The 16538-nt window shown below is 44.3% G+C and overlaps 1 protein-coding gene across 4 annotated transcripts in view; it reads left to right on the top strand.

Moving 5' to 3' along the window:
• The first annotated feature begins 401 nt into the window (after window positions 1–401).
• Window positions 402–16538, top strand: part of FOXN2 (forkhead box N2) — a 72715-nt gene continuing 56578 nt past the window's right edge. For 2 of the 4 annotated variants that reach the window (XM_074990015.1, XM_074990017.1), the window contains exon 1: window positions 746–1099. The gene's annotated coding sequence lies outside the window, so the exon portion shown is untranslated. Of the gene's footprint in view, window positions 519–745; window positions 1100–16538 lie in introns of those variants that run through there. The other 2 variants (XM_074990014.1, XM_074990013.1) reach the window with 2 other exon arrangements.

Below are 16538 nucleotides of genomic sequence, written 5' to 3'. Positions count from 1 at the left end.
ACTGTCTGGCATGTCACAGGATGTCTAAAAACTTTATATCCATAGGATGACTGGGGTGGGCACCATGGGTCCCCCCCAAAGCATGGGGCCTGGGGCTAATGCCCCACTTTGTCCTATGGGTGGGAGAGCTCTGCCTAGCACGAGGGAAACCCCAGTCAGAGAGACACACTGAACTTGGCAGGGAAAGAAAAGCACATGCTTCCCTTTGGCCAGAAGCGATTCTCCATCAGCCTCCCTCCCCCCACCCAGCAGTGGACTCGTCCCCTGGTTATGACAGCGGGAGTGGAGGGCGCCGACCCACTTGAAGCCAGGAGGAGACGGCGGGGCGCTGAGCAGGGGAGAGGAAGGCGGGGCTAGCGGCTCGGCTGCAGCGTTGCTATGGGGAGACCGAGGAGGAGGAGGCGCTGCTGCTGCTGCGTAGGGAGAGAGGGAGTCGCGGCAGCTGCTGGTCCGTGACACATCCTCCCGCTGCCATATTGTGCCCGCTCGCTCCCCAGCCGCACAGCTGCAGCACTGCCGTGAGTACGGAGCCCATTGTTACCCGGGGCGGGGGCTGCTCCGCCCCTGCGGAGCCTCGGGCGCGCCCAAGGACGCACGTGTCACAGGAGCGTTTCCTGCCCTCGGGGGTCGCCGCCGCCTCTCAGAGGGGAGCGCCGGGGGGGCTGCTGAATGGGGCGGGGGCAAGTGTGACGTAACGCAGCGGGCGCGGGGGCAGCCTGGCTGGGTAAAACGAGCTTGAGCTGCGGGCTCCGGGGGCTGGTGCCGCGGGTCTGCGTTCGCCGCCCGGCCCGGGAAGGGGACGCGTGTGTGACGGGGGCAGGCGCCGCCTCATGGGGAAGCCGCGGCCACCCGTGCAGAGGACGTGGGGCTGCCGCCCAGGTCGGTTCCAGAGGCCGGCTGAGGTGCGGCCTGTGCCCCCAGAGAGGGGCGCTCGGCTGGGGCGCAGCCCTGGCGGTACGACCAGCCCTGAGCGAGGGAGACACTTGCCGCAAATCCTCCCCACCCCCTCCCCGACTTTAGGGCTCGCGCGCGGCAGGAAGCGACTCTGCCCGCCCCGCCCCGCCCCGCCGGCGGCTGGGTGAGTCAAGGCTGATGCACGGTGAGTTTCGCGGCTGCCGCCCCCGCTCTGCTGGTGGCGTTTTGTGCTTCGCAGGACTCTGCTCCGGAGTGTGACAGACACGTGGCCCGCGGCGCTGAGCCCGCCCCGCCCCGGGGGAGTCGGTGTGCAACAAGCCCGAGCCCGAACGAGCTCCACCGGGTCCCGCGCGCCTCCGGTCTGCTGCGCCGCCGCCCATCGCCCCCTGCGCGGCAGCTCAGCGCCTGCCTCGCGCCGTCTTCCCCTTTCTCTTGCCTTGGCGGGCGGAGTCCTGGGCTGCTGCGATCGCGGCGGCGTCAGTTCTCTGAGGAGACAGCGCCGTGCGTGGAGTGGGGCGGGTTCGTCCTGGCCAATCCCCGTCTTCCGGGAGGAAAGTGTTTCCCTCGCGGTGCTGGTCTCGCACTTCAGAGGCATCTGAAAACGGACTTATTTTTATCGGGGTTTTCTGATGTTTCTCCTAATCTGTTTTAGGGATGCGGAAGGGTCTCCGGCAGCGTGGTGTATGTACGGTAAACTTCCGTATCCAGCCACCCCAGCACCAGGCGGTTGCCAGATATGCAAATATTCTGGGTAATCGAGAGTAGCTGGGAGAGGCACAGTGGCTCCCCCCATTAGACAGTTCAGCTTCTCCCACCCCAGTGTGAGCTTCCCCCCATCTGCTGCCCCTTTTACCTTTTGGTGGGGACAGCGGGAGCCGCTGGCCGGGTTCATAGATCGCGACAGGGCACATGGAGCCCTTGACTGTTGTCTTACAGGTCACCCCCTTCCCTGGCTGCACACCGGAAACCGGTGAAAGCCCTGGTTGGTGGTGGGAGGAGCAGCCACGGTGCAGAGGGACTCACCTGACAGCTCCCAATGGAGAGCCACTAGTAAACCTGCTGAGCCTGTGGGCGGCGTATGCTGCACCCCAGGACTGTCTGGGCAGAAAAAAGGCCAGTGGGGAAGCTGCATCATGGTTCAGAGGTTGCCAGCATAATGCTGGCTATCTGAGACTTGTGGTTGATCAAATACTGCATGAGCAAGAGTTTACTGTATATATTTGTACGCAGATGGTGTGCATGCATTTGTGGGTGTTTACGATCATATATTTGCGTTAGAAATAATGTAATGAAAATGAAAAGTGACTGGCAGTTGATCATATTGGCAAGTTCTTCTGTGTCTTGTACCTCAGTGAATATGCCTTTGAGCACATTATGAATAATGCAATAATGGAAGATTTCAGCTTTTCTTAATCCTCAGTTTTTCAACAGAAATTAACACAATTTTAAATCACAGGTTTTGCTAAGAACTAAAAAGCATAGCACTATCACAGTGCCTTTTAATGTATCCTGCTCTTTGATGATTATGGGAAAATGATAGAAGTGGGTGGGCAATGGTACTAGTAAGCTTTTAAAAATAAAAGTACAGAAGTGGGGGAAGGAGGTGAAAAATGTAATAGTGAGGAGGGCATTTGTAGGGGAGACAAGAAAAATGAATAACTGGTGAGTGGGAAGAACATACCCTGAACATCTCATCTGAACCATAGTGTTGCGGATTGTAGGAAGTGTCAGAATCACATGTTATACCGGAGGATTTTGATGGTATAGGAAAAATAATGTGACATTGCAGTTGTGATCTTTGTTCTGGTTGAAAATAAATGCTCTTAGTAACTAACCTCTATGATGATGGAAAGTTCTGTTTTGCTATTATAATTATTTACGCAAATTTAGCAGGTTATGGATCTTTTTTTATGGCCAGTCATGTGCAGGAAACTTTGCCTTGGTGTCTGGAGGTTACTTTCAAATTTCTGCATAATTGAGAACTAATTAGCAGAAGTGATAAGTTATATTTTATGGCTAAGAAGATCACCTTATGATCTGCTACCTTGCTGTGTAATTGAACCAGCACGCAGACAGAATGAAAGAATGTTTTGAGAAGTGTGAACTTCCTCTGTATTTCTCACAGGAGGTTAACTTACATTCTGTGGGCTTGAATATAATATTCTATCCTGATTCTGTGACCTGAAGGGGATGCTATTAGTTGGCTTCTTGCTGGAGCTGGAAGCATGGGTGTTTGCCAAGTACAGTTCACATATTTCCCCCACACTTTAATTTATAATTTACAGAGATGAGATAAACTGATTTAAACCATTTTAACTTACACTTAGGTAGATCTCCATCAGGAGTTGGCATCAGTATAACTAGAACAATATAGTTAAACTGCACGCAATTTTTTAATACAGAAGTATTTACTGTCTCACAACTGCAAGCAAGGAGTGGAATTTTTACAAAAAAAAATAGTGTACTAATCTCTGTTCTTTCACCACAGCTATAATACTTAAAACCTATATAAACTTAGGTGAATATGTATGGCTGTGCTAATAAGGATTTTTGTATTGCTTTGATTGTTTATCTCTATTGAAACATTTAGAAATCTGTGGTGAGGCCTATGGAAACTTTGTATGTGGTGAGTGAAAGAGGGACAAGCACAGTGTACTCTAGTATGGGGAATTCTGACATAGCCTCTTATGCACACATACACAAACGAGGCTTTTGGTTTCTTGGGTTTTATTACTTCTGATCTATCTGGAAACTTCCCAGAGGTGTATTTGTTTGTTTGTGTTATACAATTGTTAATTTAGCTTAAACTTATATCTGACAGTTTCAAAACGCTTTATAAATAGAGCCTGATTCATGATAGGGTGAGTCTCCTGCTGCCAGTGAAACTGTTGGCAGTGAGGAACACTGTGCACACTTGACAAGTTGTTTAGGCTGTAAGAAATTTTTTTGACTTTTTATTTTATGGTTCAAAATTTTTCAACCACTGTTTGTTCTAGTTCTGGTTTTGGTGTAGTCAGTTTGACCTGGCTCATGGGGTTGTAACAGCACTCAGATTTGGCCTCACTTTGTCATGATGGGCAGGTGTATGTAGAGTTGCCTTCAAAGCAGAGATTTGTGTACTAACAGGGTAGAATGTCCCTCAGGGAAGAGAGGTAAGGGATGCAGCTTTGTGTGGGCAAGAGGGGAGGTACAGGACTTAAACTCTTATTTTGTAAATGCAGGGAGGAGTTGTGGTATAGGCCCACATTCTTTCATCCCCCCATAATAAAAATGATCAACTTTGAGTGCCACAGTATACATTACTTACATAATTTGTACTAGCTTTTTAGCATCAGTGTAAGTTCCATCCATTTTATTTGATTTGACTGCATGGGTTTGGAGCAATTACTTATCAAGGTGGCAGTATGTATGAATATTATAAAGGATATTCCAGTTGTTATAATTAACTGCATTATATTTCCATTTCTGGATTAGCACTTGATGAGCACATTGCTATAGATCTGCTTTGTGTACTCGCTGCTTGACAGTGAATAAAGTGATGTTGTGCAACTTCCTGTGCAGAAATTGTGCTATGCTTGGCCCCACAGCGCATCCTATAGCGGGGGCCCTACTCAAGGCACCATTCATTTTGGTCAATTTCACAGTATTTTGAAAATAATACATTTCATGATTTTTAACGAGTTGTGGAAGCAGTCACAAGGTTATTGAATGTGGTGGGATTGTGGTGCTGCTAGCCCTATTTCTATTCTGCTGCTAGTGGCGGTGCTACCTTCAGAGCTGTGTAGCTGGAGCACAGTGGTTGCTTGCCAGAAACCTAGCTCTGAAGGCAGTCATTGCCAGGAGCAGTGCAAAAATGCAGGTGGCATGATATGGTGTTGTAGCCCTTACTTCTGTGCAGCTGCTCAGGGGCACGCTGCCCTTGGAACTGGCCATCTGGGGTCAACAGCCTCCATGTTTCTTACCACCATGCTCTGAAGGCATCATACAAGTAAGGGTGGCAGTACTGCATCCCCAACCCCCCCAAATAACCCTGTGACCTTTCTGCAATTCCCTTTTGGGTCAGGACCGCCAGTTTGAGAAACACTGGTCTCTTGCATGAAATCTGTATAGTATAGAGTAAAAGAACACATGACCAGATTTCATGGTCCGTGACATGACGTGTTTTGTATGGCCATGAATTCGGTAGGGCCCTATATAGAGTACGTTTGCCAGTCTTGACAGACTTCAAATTCTTAACTTTTATTTTTGAGCAGTCACACAAAGCTTCCCAGTATCAAGAGAAGGATCCACAAGGCAAGCAAGAAGCATGTAAGAGACTTTTCATTTAGAAGTGGACAGTTACCTGCTATATATATTCGTATGTTATAGTGGATCCACTTCCCATCATATTTTCAGTTTGAAAGGATATAATCATACTGTCTAACACAGCGGCAGGCAACCTTCAACCCATGGGCAGCACGCAGCTCACTGGGGCTTCATCTGCAGCCTGCAGATCCCGTAGCTGTTCCCTTTCCCATATACCTCTTGTGTGCTGGGACACCAGAACCCCAAACTTCCTACGCCTCTCCCTCTCTCTTTCTCATCTTCTCTGAGTGCCAGGAATCAGCTGATTTATGCTCTGTCACCACTCCTCTCCCTTCTTCCCAGAGCTGGAAAAGCATGAAACTGTTCGCAGCATTCCAGCTCTAGGAGGGATGGGGAGGAGTGGGGACAGAGTGTGAATCAGGTGATTTGCGGCGGCTCTGAAAGTGCTGAGGAGAGGAGCAGGGAAGTGCCCCAGTGTGGGAGAGGTGTGCAGGGTAAGCGTTAGACAAGGTGGCTTTATGCTGTGGCCCACTGGGGTGGAGGGCCGCTTGTATTGCCCGCCCACCCGCTATTTGAGGTTGCCCGTCCCTGACTGACCACATGCGATGAGAAGCGTCTGATTTTTCCATATTACATTAGGTAAAAAGGCGTAGCAATAGTAGAGAATGCACAAAATACAATTTAAGTAACGTGTGGTGAAACTGAGATGTGGCACAGTAGCGAATTACTATGTAAAAATGCTGCCTCATGTCCAATGGTGTCCTTTTGACCTTTGGGTACTTTTTTTCCTTTGTCTACAACATCGTCACTTCTGAAGCATGAACATACTAGAACTGAAGAGTACTATTTTATGCAAAGTGACTGGATGTCAGTCTTGGTAACTTGGGACGAGGAGCTAGTGTATTGTAAAGGGCTGATGCATTCCTGTTCAGCATGGTGTATTGTGCAGTAATCATTTTAGTATTCCTGACATTGAGCATATGAGAAGTTATTCCAGATATCTCATCACATGATCTTAGAATAGGTTGTCTTCCTGCTGTGTGAAGTTGCTGTGGCTGTGAAATCAGTAGAAACTAGCTCTCAGTTCACAGCTCAATTTTTACATGACGTTAGGATACATTAAGACACTATAAGGCGGTGGTAGATTTGTGTTCTCTGCTGAAGTACTTCGATTTGTACAAATAACAGTGGGGCTTCAACTCCATTGCTATTAGAAAAAAAAAATAAGGTTTCTCTGGCCAGTGTGGGGTGGGGCTGGGGAAGAAGGATTTGGGGTGCAGGCTGTCCTGAGGGGAGAGAGCCCCCACCACCACCCCGGCCTCTCAGGTCAGTAGCTGCAGGTCAGGTGAGAAGGACCTCTCCCTGGCCATGGCATCTCTGGATTTGACTAGGCTGTGGGAGGGGTATCTTCCCAACTGTGGCAGCTCCAGGATAACTTTACTGGGCCACTGGAGGGCTACCTCTCCTTGGCCATGGTGGCTCTGGTGGGGCTGAGCTGGGTTGGGGTCTGGGATGGCTCTGGTGGGGCTGGGCCAGGCAGAGGGAAGGGTGCTTCTCCCTGGCCATGGCAGCTCTGGTAGGGCTGGGCTGGGGATGGGGTGCCTCTCTGATAGCAGCAGCTCTGATGGGGTGGGGCTGGGCTAGGGAAGGGGTGCCTTTCCCTGCTGCGTTTCCTCTATTTTAATTTTATGTCAAAGAGTAGAAGGAGACTGAGAAGAAACATTACGAACGAGCGAAATTTGAAAATATTTCAGTAACTGGAAAAATCTTTATGTAATGTCTAATAAAATGTGGGAAGAAAGAGTTCCTCTTCACTAATGTGAGTCAGAAATGAATATTGCAGATGTTTTGCCTAATAATAGAAAGAACTTCAAGCCCCTTCACCCTTCAAAGGAGACTTTGTCATCTAACTTCTAAAACACACTTCAGATTGATTTTAGTGAATTGTATCTTCATCTTTAAAGTACCCAGGATTCTTAATACGATGTGCCCTATTATCTAAAAAGAAACTTTTTTGTCTCTGTATGCTGTCTCATGAAAATTATTCTCTGAACTTCTTGTTAGTAAGGTATTTTGATGAAGCGTTCAGCTGCACATGTTTTTTGTCTAGAGACAACTGATCGCTCATATGCCAGGTATTTTGGTCAGATGAATGCTTATTTATTTATTTATTTATTTATTTTTTAAACTTTTGCATCTTTTAAAAAATGACCCACATAACTATGCAGAGTTTTTCTGGTAGAACTGTCATTTGTTCTGCTATTTGTATGCATTTTCTTGTATAAGACTTGAGTAATTTCGCTTATTCCTATAAGAATGTAGAGTCATAAATTAGGATTGGTAGAGATCTCAGGAGGTTATCTAGTCCAGTGTTTCTCAACCTTTTTTGTTTTTTTTTTAATGAAGTACCCCTTAAAGAGTACCCCTAATTATAACGCTTCCTAAAAAAGGAAACTTACAGTTACGTGGAAATTACAGGACCATCAGCTTAATTAGCATCACCTTACTAAGGTGGCCGAAAATCATACTGAACAGACTAACACCCCAGGCTGAGAAGATTATTTCTGAAGAACAAGCTGGTTTTCGATGAGGCAGGAGTACCACTGAACAGATTTTCAACCTATCTGTACTCTGTCAGAAATACAATTCACATCAGCAAGGCCTGTATCTTGTTTTTATTGATTTTTAAAAAGGCCTTCGACAGAATCTCGCACGCAGCACTGTGGGCAACAATGAAGCAATTTAACATCAACAGTAAACTCATTGACATAATTAAAAATTTATATGAAAAGGCCAGTAGTGCCGTATTATTCAATGGTGCCATTGGTGCCTGGTTCCGTACCACTGTAGGAGTACGACAGGGATGCATACTCTCTCCTACACTTTCTAACATCTGTCTGGAACGTATCATGGTAGATGCTCTAGATGACCATTCTGGAACTGTAAGTATTGGCGGTCAATCTATAACCAACTTACGTTTCGCAGATGACATTGTTGGATTGGCAGGGAGTGAAAAAGAACTAGAGAAACTTGTTAAATGCCTAGATAAAACTTCAATAAAATATGGCATGGAAATAAACACAGAAAAGACAAAACTCATGACCAACAATCCTAGGGGTATATCTGCACAAATATCCATAAAACAACAGAAATTGGAGGAAGTAAAACAATTTAAATAGGTAGGGTCGATCATCTCTGATGCAGGTACAAAACCAAAACTGCTCGCCAGAACAGCAATAACAACTGCAGCAATGGCAAAATTAAAACTAATCTGGAAAGACAAAAACATATCCCTAAAGTCAAAAGTAAGGCTCATGCAAGCTCTTGTACATTCCATCTTTTTATATGCTTGTGAGACCTGGACTCTGACAGCAGAACTAGAGCGCAAGATCAAGGCCCTTGAAATGAGGCTATACCGCAAGGTACTTAACATTCCCTATATGGCACGTATTAGTAATGAAGAGGTCAGAAACATCATCAACTCAGCAATAGGACCTCATCACGACCTACTATCCAGAGTAAAAAAGAGAAAACTAAGATGGTATGGACACACAACAAGATCATCAGGCCTGTCCAAGACCATACTGCAAGGCACAGTCAATGGCAAAAGGAGATGTGGCAGACCAAAAAAGCAATGGATAGACGACATTAAAGAATGGACAGGGATGAGCTTTGCCACAACTCAGGAATTGGCACATGACCGCCAAAGATGGAGAGACACTATAAAGAACGTTGTCATGAAGGTGCCCCAACGACCTGGGTCAAGGGACTGATGATGATGATGATGACCCCTTAAAAAACAACACAAAACACAAACCTCCCAGACTTCTCTTGCATATACCCTAAGGATCCACATACCACCAATTGAGAAACATGGTCCTGAGGTTTCGAAACGAGTGCCATTCAACCTTTCCAGATTACTGTACCCTTTTCAGGAGTCAGATTTGTTTTGTATACCACCAAGTTAAAACTCAGTTTACTACATACTTACAAAAACCATGTAAAAATATCACAGAATGCTACTACTGAAAACTTGCTGACTTTCTACAATCAAATAAATGAACTGAAATAGAAATATTGTACTTACATTTCCATGTAAGGCATACAAAGCCATAGAAATAAGTAATTGTCTGAACGAACTTTTAGATTGTACTGACTTGACTTGTGTTTTTATGAAGCCTGTTGTAAAACTAGGCAACTATCTAGAAGAATTGATATACCCCCCTGAAGACTTCAGTGTACACCTCAGGGTACATGTACTCATGCTTGAGAAATACTGATCTAGTCCAACCCTGCTCAAAGCAGGATTAACCCCAACTAAATCATTCCAGCCAGGGTGTTTGTCAAGCTTGGCCATAAAAGCCTCTGAGTTCTGATTTTTGGGTGCTTTTTATACATCCTTTCATGCAAAATTAAATGACTGAGAAAAGCATCAGAGTGTATTAGGGGATTTCTGTCTGATCATAGTGTGACTGAATTAATTGTAAGAATATATATGCGTATTGGGCCCTTTGTTCCATAAGTCACCCTGTGCATTCAACAAAGAAAATAGGCAATTGATTTAAAGCAATGAATTTCTGTTTTTCATAAACATTTCTTGAAGAAGATTACTCTTTGTGTGACAGGAAGTATCGTGGTATTGGATAGACCTGCAGTTTGGTGAAAGGTAACTTTGCAGTGGAATAAACAGTACAGTAATCCACTTCGCAGAGAACAAACATTATATTGAATGCACTTGTATCTAACTAAACCTACCTGCAAAAGAATCCCAAATAATAACCAAAACCAATCATTAGAAATCCTTTCTATCTTCCTCTGACAAAAGAAAAAGTTAAGTTTTGTATATTGTGACAAAGTTCCTTTGCAAACTTGGTGGGTTCCATGATTTTAGGTAGATTCCTTGCCTCGGAAGCCCTCTGTCTAGGCTCTTTCTGTAAGGCACCAGCTTGCTGTTTGTTGAGGTACTCTCATCATTGGCCAGCGTGGAGAAAAGGGAAATCAAATTCCGTAGGCGCTTTGGCCCCTCCAGGTGATACAGGACAACTCCCTTAACCACAACCAGTTCTTTTCTTGTGCTGATACGAGGAGAGCATAGTTGGTGGAAGCCAGGCCTATCTTCTTCTCCAGGTTCTAGCCCATGGACCCTGTGAAAGCAGATGTCTGACAGCTCTGATTCCGTGGGCCACTTCCCCACTGCTCTCTCCAGCACCTTTCTTACCCACAGGTTCTTCTTTCTGGCACCTGCTTGTGCTTGATTCTCCCAGTTCTTCCAAAGAAACTTCTCAGTTGCTTGTATGCACTAGGTTAACAGAGAAGGAACCCTTTTTAACCAGACTCAACTTGTTCTTAATTGGCCTCACGTGTTCTTATTGGTCTGTCTTACTTGATTCAGGGGCTTTAAATGGCTTCATTTCCTTCACTGAATAGGGCAAATTCCCACTACTTCTGGATTAGTCTCTGTTAGTTTACCTGGGGACATAAACTTTTTAATCTGGGGCTAATATATTTCCCTTTGACTGCTTGCCTGTAGGTATCTGGTCTGACTCTTATTATGTAAACAAATCTGTGGGAATTATTAGGTTCATAATTTTGGAAGCATCAGCCCTGTGGAATGTATCAACTTTAAAAAAGGATTTTTCTTTGAAAGTAGGAGCAATAAATTGCCTAACAAACACTGAAGGGCCATAATATTGAAGACCTCAGTCACCTTGATTACTTATAATTTGTAAGTGCAAAAAACTATTGGCTATGAAAACATTTCTTAGGGTGCAACTCTCTTCCCCTTTTTCATGTGGTCCAAAAGGTCTCAGAAATTGTCCATTTCTGCCAACCAGTGCTTGGGGATGGCATCATATTCTTGTGGGTGGAAAAACCAAGTTCACTAGCAGGTGTGTTGTGGGAGGGGCATCTAGCCAAAAATTCATTGTTCTAATAAATGCACAGACAGACACCCATGTCCCTTAATAGCAGCTGTTCACTGGGTGTGCACAAGGTACTATACTATAATTTGCAACTGAGGGTTGAATTGCTCAGTCTTATTTGTTTTTCTTTGACCATGTTGTTTGATCACTTGAGCTGTGCACTGACTACTGGAATTTCACCTCTAGTATTAAATAATGTAAGATCACATTACATAACTGTTTTTGCTGAACCTGTAATTACAGGGCAACACAGATAGGTTTCTTCAGTTATAGTACAATTAGCCAAGACATTGACTATCCTCCTCCAATATCTTACATATTTTATAAACCTGGCTATTACCGGAATGTGTCTGTGCAGCCTTGATTTGACCCTTGCACTTATGTATACTAGCTTTAATTACAAGATCACTTACTACTTTGACTTCATGAAAGTCATGCCTTGTGTTTCAAGATGTCTGCTTGAAACACAAGTCGTGAAACACCACCAGAACTGAGTATATCCCTGACTCCACCACAGACTTTTTGTATGATATTGAGCACCATTATTGGCTGTATTTTAAATAAACCTTATTAACAGCACAGGAACACACCATCCTGATGTGCAGTTAAAAAAAATATGTTAGGCAGCCCTCTTGGCTTACCCAGGTAAATCCTTGGTGAGTTTAAACTCCAAAATGGAAGCTTACAAGAAGTGGAAACTTGGACAGATGGTTAGGGAAGAGGATAAACATATTGCTTGAGGATGCAGGGGTGTAATCAGGAAGGCCAAGCACAACTGGAGTTGCAACTACCCAGGGATATGAAAGGGAACAAGAGAGGTTTCTCCAGGCATGTTAGCAAGAAAAGGCTGGTCAGGGAAGGTGTTGGGACCCTTACTGGATGAGGGAGGTAACATTGTGACAGAGAACGTGGAAGAAGCTGAAGTATTCAGTGCTTTTCATTTTGCCTTTGTTGCAACAGAGAAGGTCTACTCCCAGAATGCTGTAGTAGGCAGCATGGAATGGGAAGTAGGTGGGGTAGCCCTCAGTGTGGGGGTTGGACTCGATGGCCTCCTGAGCTCCCTTCCAACCCTATGATTTTATGATCATAATGCGTAAGCAAAAGGTGGATGAAACAAAAATGCCTGTAAAACCTTATTTCTGATACTTACGAACTTTAAAGTTGCAAGTCAAGAACTCAGATGTCCTTTAACGTAATTTCACTGTCTGTACTCGGTTAAAACAGCCATCTGTCTGTTCCCTGAACAACAGTTTGTGTTTTAACATGAGATATTTTGGGTGGGATTTTCAAAGGCAAACTCCTACTGAATTTCAGTGGGATTTGTGTGCATAATATCTTTATTGCTTTACTTGACTTAAACCATTATACTTTGAGTGGAGCAGAGGTCATCCACTTCACTCTGTCTCAAGACAAAACTTTTAGCTGACTCCAGGAGTACCTCACTCATTCATTGTTCTTCAATCTCGATAGAGCCTTTCCCCGTTGCCAGAGGTCTTCCTCTTTTGCGTTTTTCCTTGCAGGTTCCATATTAGAGCTTGACATATGATGGATGATGGTTTTCTGAGTGTGTGGCCTAGCCATTCCCACTTTGTTTTCCTAATTTGAACATCAAGTGGTTCTTGTCCTGCTTTGAACAAAACTCCTAATTTGTGATAAAGTCTTGCCATTTGATGTGAAGGATGTATTTTGGGAATCTGTTTACGAATGTCTATAGTTTGAGATTTGAAGACTTTTTTTACTGCACCAGGTCTCACATCCATACAAGAGCACACTCTTCACATTTGTGTTGAAGATCTGGAGTTTCGTCTTCGCAGATATAATTTGTGAACTCAATATGGGATGGAGAGTCTTGAATGCAGCTGTTGCTTTCCCTATCCTGGCACTGATATCCTTGTCTTTTCCTCCGTGTCTGAGCATAATACTCCCGAAGTAGGTGAACTGCTCCATATCTTCCATGTCATCTCCTCCCAGTGTGGTGATGTTATTGTTGGACTGGTTGATCCTCATTGTCTTACTTTGTCCCTTGTAAATGCTCAGTCACTAAGGCCGTTTGGTCTAGTGTTGTGACCTTTTCTTCTGTGCTTTCGTGTTGATGTGAGAGGAGGACAACATTGTCAGCAAAATCAATGTCCTCTAGCTGTTTGAAAAGTGTCCAATGAATGCACCATTTAATGGCCATCTGTTGTCCTGCTCATAATTCAGTCTATTGTGATCAAGAACAGGAAAGGTGACAGTAGGTCCCCTTGTCACACTCCTGACAGTATGCTGATGGAGTTTGTCAAGACACCATTGTGAACAATTTGGCATGTCGAGGGTTTGTATGCTGAATGGATCAGGTTAATTTTGGAGGGGATGCCACGGTGTTGCAGCAGTTTCCGTGAAGTGTCTCTGTCGACACTGTCAAAGGCTTTTTTGAAGTTTATGAAGGTTATATATAGATGGGAGTTCTACTCCAGTGACTGTTCTATGATCACTCTGAGTTGCAATTTGGTCAGTACAAGATCTTGCGTGTCAGAAGCCAGCCTGTTTTTCCCTAAACTGGCTTATCAATTTGTCTTCATTCTGTCCAAGAGAATCCTACTGAATGCCTTTTCTTGGAATAGACAGTAATATGATGCCCCTCCAGTACTTACATTACTTCTGGTTGCCTTTCTTTGGAAGCTTGATAAAGTAGCCATGTTTCTGGTCTTGTGGGATCGTTTCATTGTCCCAAATTTTCCCAAGTAGATTATAGAGCATGTTGACTGATGTCTCACTACCTGCTTGATTGCTTCTGCGGGGATGTTGTCTGGACCAGGTGCTTTTCTGCTTTTCAGATATCTTTTATAATCCTTTGAAAATGTCAGATTGGGGGGTCAGGTGACCTGAGCCCTCCCTCTCCTTTGGGTCCTAGCTCAGGACTGTACTGAAGGGGATCTAGTTATGGGTGCAGGATGGAAGGTAGAAGTGTGTAGGTAGGTATAGCGATCAGTGGGTTTCCGGTAGAGTGTGGTACCGATTCGGCCATCCTTGATTTGTACTGTAGTGTCCAGCAAATGTATCTCTCGCGTGGAGTAATCGAGGCATAAGTTGATGGTGGGTTGCAGATTGTTAAAGTCCCTGTGGAATTCTAGAGACTCTATACCATGGGTCCAACTCATAAAGATGTTATCTTACCTACACGCTTCTAGCTTCCATCCTGCACACATAACTAGATCCATTGTTTACAGTTAAGCCCTTAGGTACAATCGCACTTGCTCTGATCCTAGTGACAGAGACCAAAAACTACAAAATCTTTACCAAACATTCATAAACCTGAATTACCCACCAGGAGAAATAAAAAAACAAATTGACAGGGCCAGACAAATACCCAGAGAGCAGCTACTCCAAGGTAGGCCCAAAAAAGCCAAGAACAGAACACCAGTGGTCATTACCTACAGCTCCCAACTCAAACCACTTCAACACATTATTAAAGACCTATAGCATATCCTTAATCAGGATGCCACACTCCAGAAGGCCCTAGATGACAGGCCTGTTCTCTCCTATAGGCAACCTCCCAACCCAATGAGAATTCTCACCAACAGCCCCAGTCTATGCCACCTGAACACCAGTCCTGGTACTTTTCCTTGCAACAAAGCCCGCTGCCAACTTTGTCCACATATCTGTTCTGGAGATACCATCACTGGACCTAACCAGGTTAGTCACAGAATCACGGGCACATTCTCATGTTCCTCAACTAACATCACATATGCCATCATGTGCCAACAATGTCCAGATGCTTTGTATATTGGACAGACTTCAAACTTTCTCAGACAAAGGGTTAATGGGCACAAAACACACATCAAAACACTCCTGATCCACAAACCAGTTAGTCTGCATTTTAATAGAGTGGGCCATTCTGTTAATGACTTAAGAGTTTGCGTCTTATTGAAGAAGAATTTTCACACTGCTTTGGAAAGAGAGACTGTTGAACTCTTTCATATTCAAATTCGACACATTAACCCATGGTTTGAACTGGGATGCAACCTTTCTGGGACACTATAGGGGCTCTTTTGCATACGTGGCTTAATCTAATTCTTGACTCACCCCCGCCCCTCTGGTCTTTGATTTCCTCACCTTGATGATTTTTTTTTCTGATTTGTCAACCTTGATTACTATTTTTGGTTCTCTATGCCTTAAATATTGAGTCTGTTCTGGTATGGCTATGGTCTGAAGAAGTGGGTCTGTCCCATGAAAGCTCACCTAATAAATTATTTTGTTAGTCTTTAAAGTGCTACTTTACTGCTTTTTTGTTTTGATAGTATATAGACTAGCGTGGCTTTCTCTCTGTTGCTTTCTGAACACAGAGTTACACACTTGCATATTACCATTTTTGAGGAAGAACACTTCAAAAACAGACTGCACCATGAAATTGCTGAGATGAAATTCCTGTCGAAATTTCACACCATCAGAAAAGATATTATGAAGGACTGGGAATGGCTATCTCATTACACTAAATAATTTCTCCATGTAGGTATTCTCACCTTATCACTGCCGGAAGTGAGCTACATCCACCCTGACTGAATTAGCCTCATTAACACCGATCGAACACTCCCAGCTCTGTATGTATGTATATGTCTGCCATTTGATTAATTCATTTCATCCATCTGATGAAGTGAACCGCAGCCCGTGTTAGCCTCTAAGGTGCCACAGTACTCATTAGCATTTATTTAATATTCCCAGGACCACATCTCTCTTATGTGATTCTGCATCTGCTTATGGAACATTGGTGGGTACCATAATGTTTTTTACAGGGTCTGGAAAATGTCACGTGGAAGTGTGGGTTCACAGTGTGATGACATTTTGACACAACATCAGTTCTGGGTGCAATATGAATCCTGCTGAATTTATCTTACTGCACAAACTATAAGACATTGTCGTGCTAGGAGTGAGTTTTATGCTTCAGAAGGATTAAGTCCTTGATATCTTTGAGACTTTCAGTAAACTTCTGTTTAAAATGCTACTGGGGCACAGCTGTGGCACGTAGGTGTCGATACTTACTACACAGATGGGGGAGATTCTTCCATTGCTGTAAGTAATCTGCCTACATAAGAGGTGGCAGCTAGGTGAATGGAAAAATTCTCCAGCTTAACTCCATCTCTAAGGGATTGTCCTCGGTATAGGGTGGATTGCTGCAGCACCAATCAATCCTCTGGGTGTCGATCTGGTGAAGACCTGCTAAATTGACAACCAGTGGCTTGGTGGTTGACTCTAGTACTCTACCAGAACAAGATAAGTAAGGCGAGTTGTTGAGAGAGTTTCTCCCATTGACCCAGTGACGTGTGCTGCTCATATTAACTAGAGCTAAACTAAGTAGATCTAGTAATTATTTATGCTACTAATGTAACCCAAATAGTTTAGCATAAATCAACTTTTCCC

Source organism: Carettochelys insculpta, chromosome 3 (assembly GCF_033958435.1).
Source record: "Carettochelys insculpta isolate YL-2023 chromosome 3, ASM3395843v1, whole genome shotgun sequence".
Classification (NCBI taxonomy): Eukaryota; Metazoa; Chordata; order Testudines; family Carettochelyidae; genus Carettochelys; species Carettochelys insculpta.
This window is presented reverse-complemented; position numbering and strand designations above follow the sequence as displayed.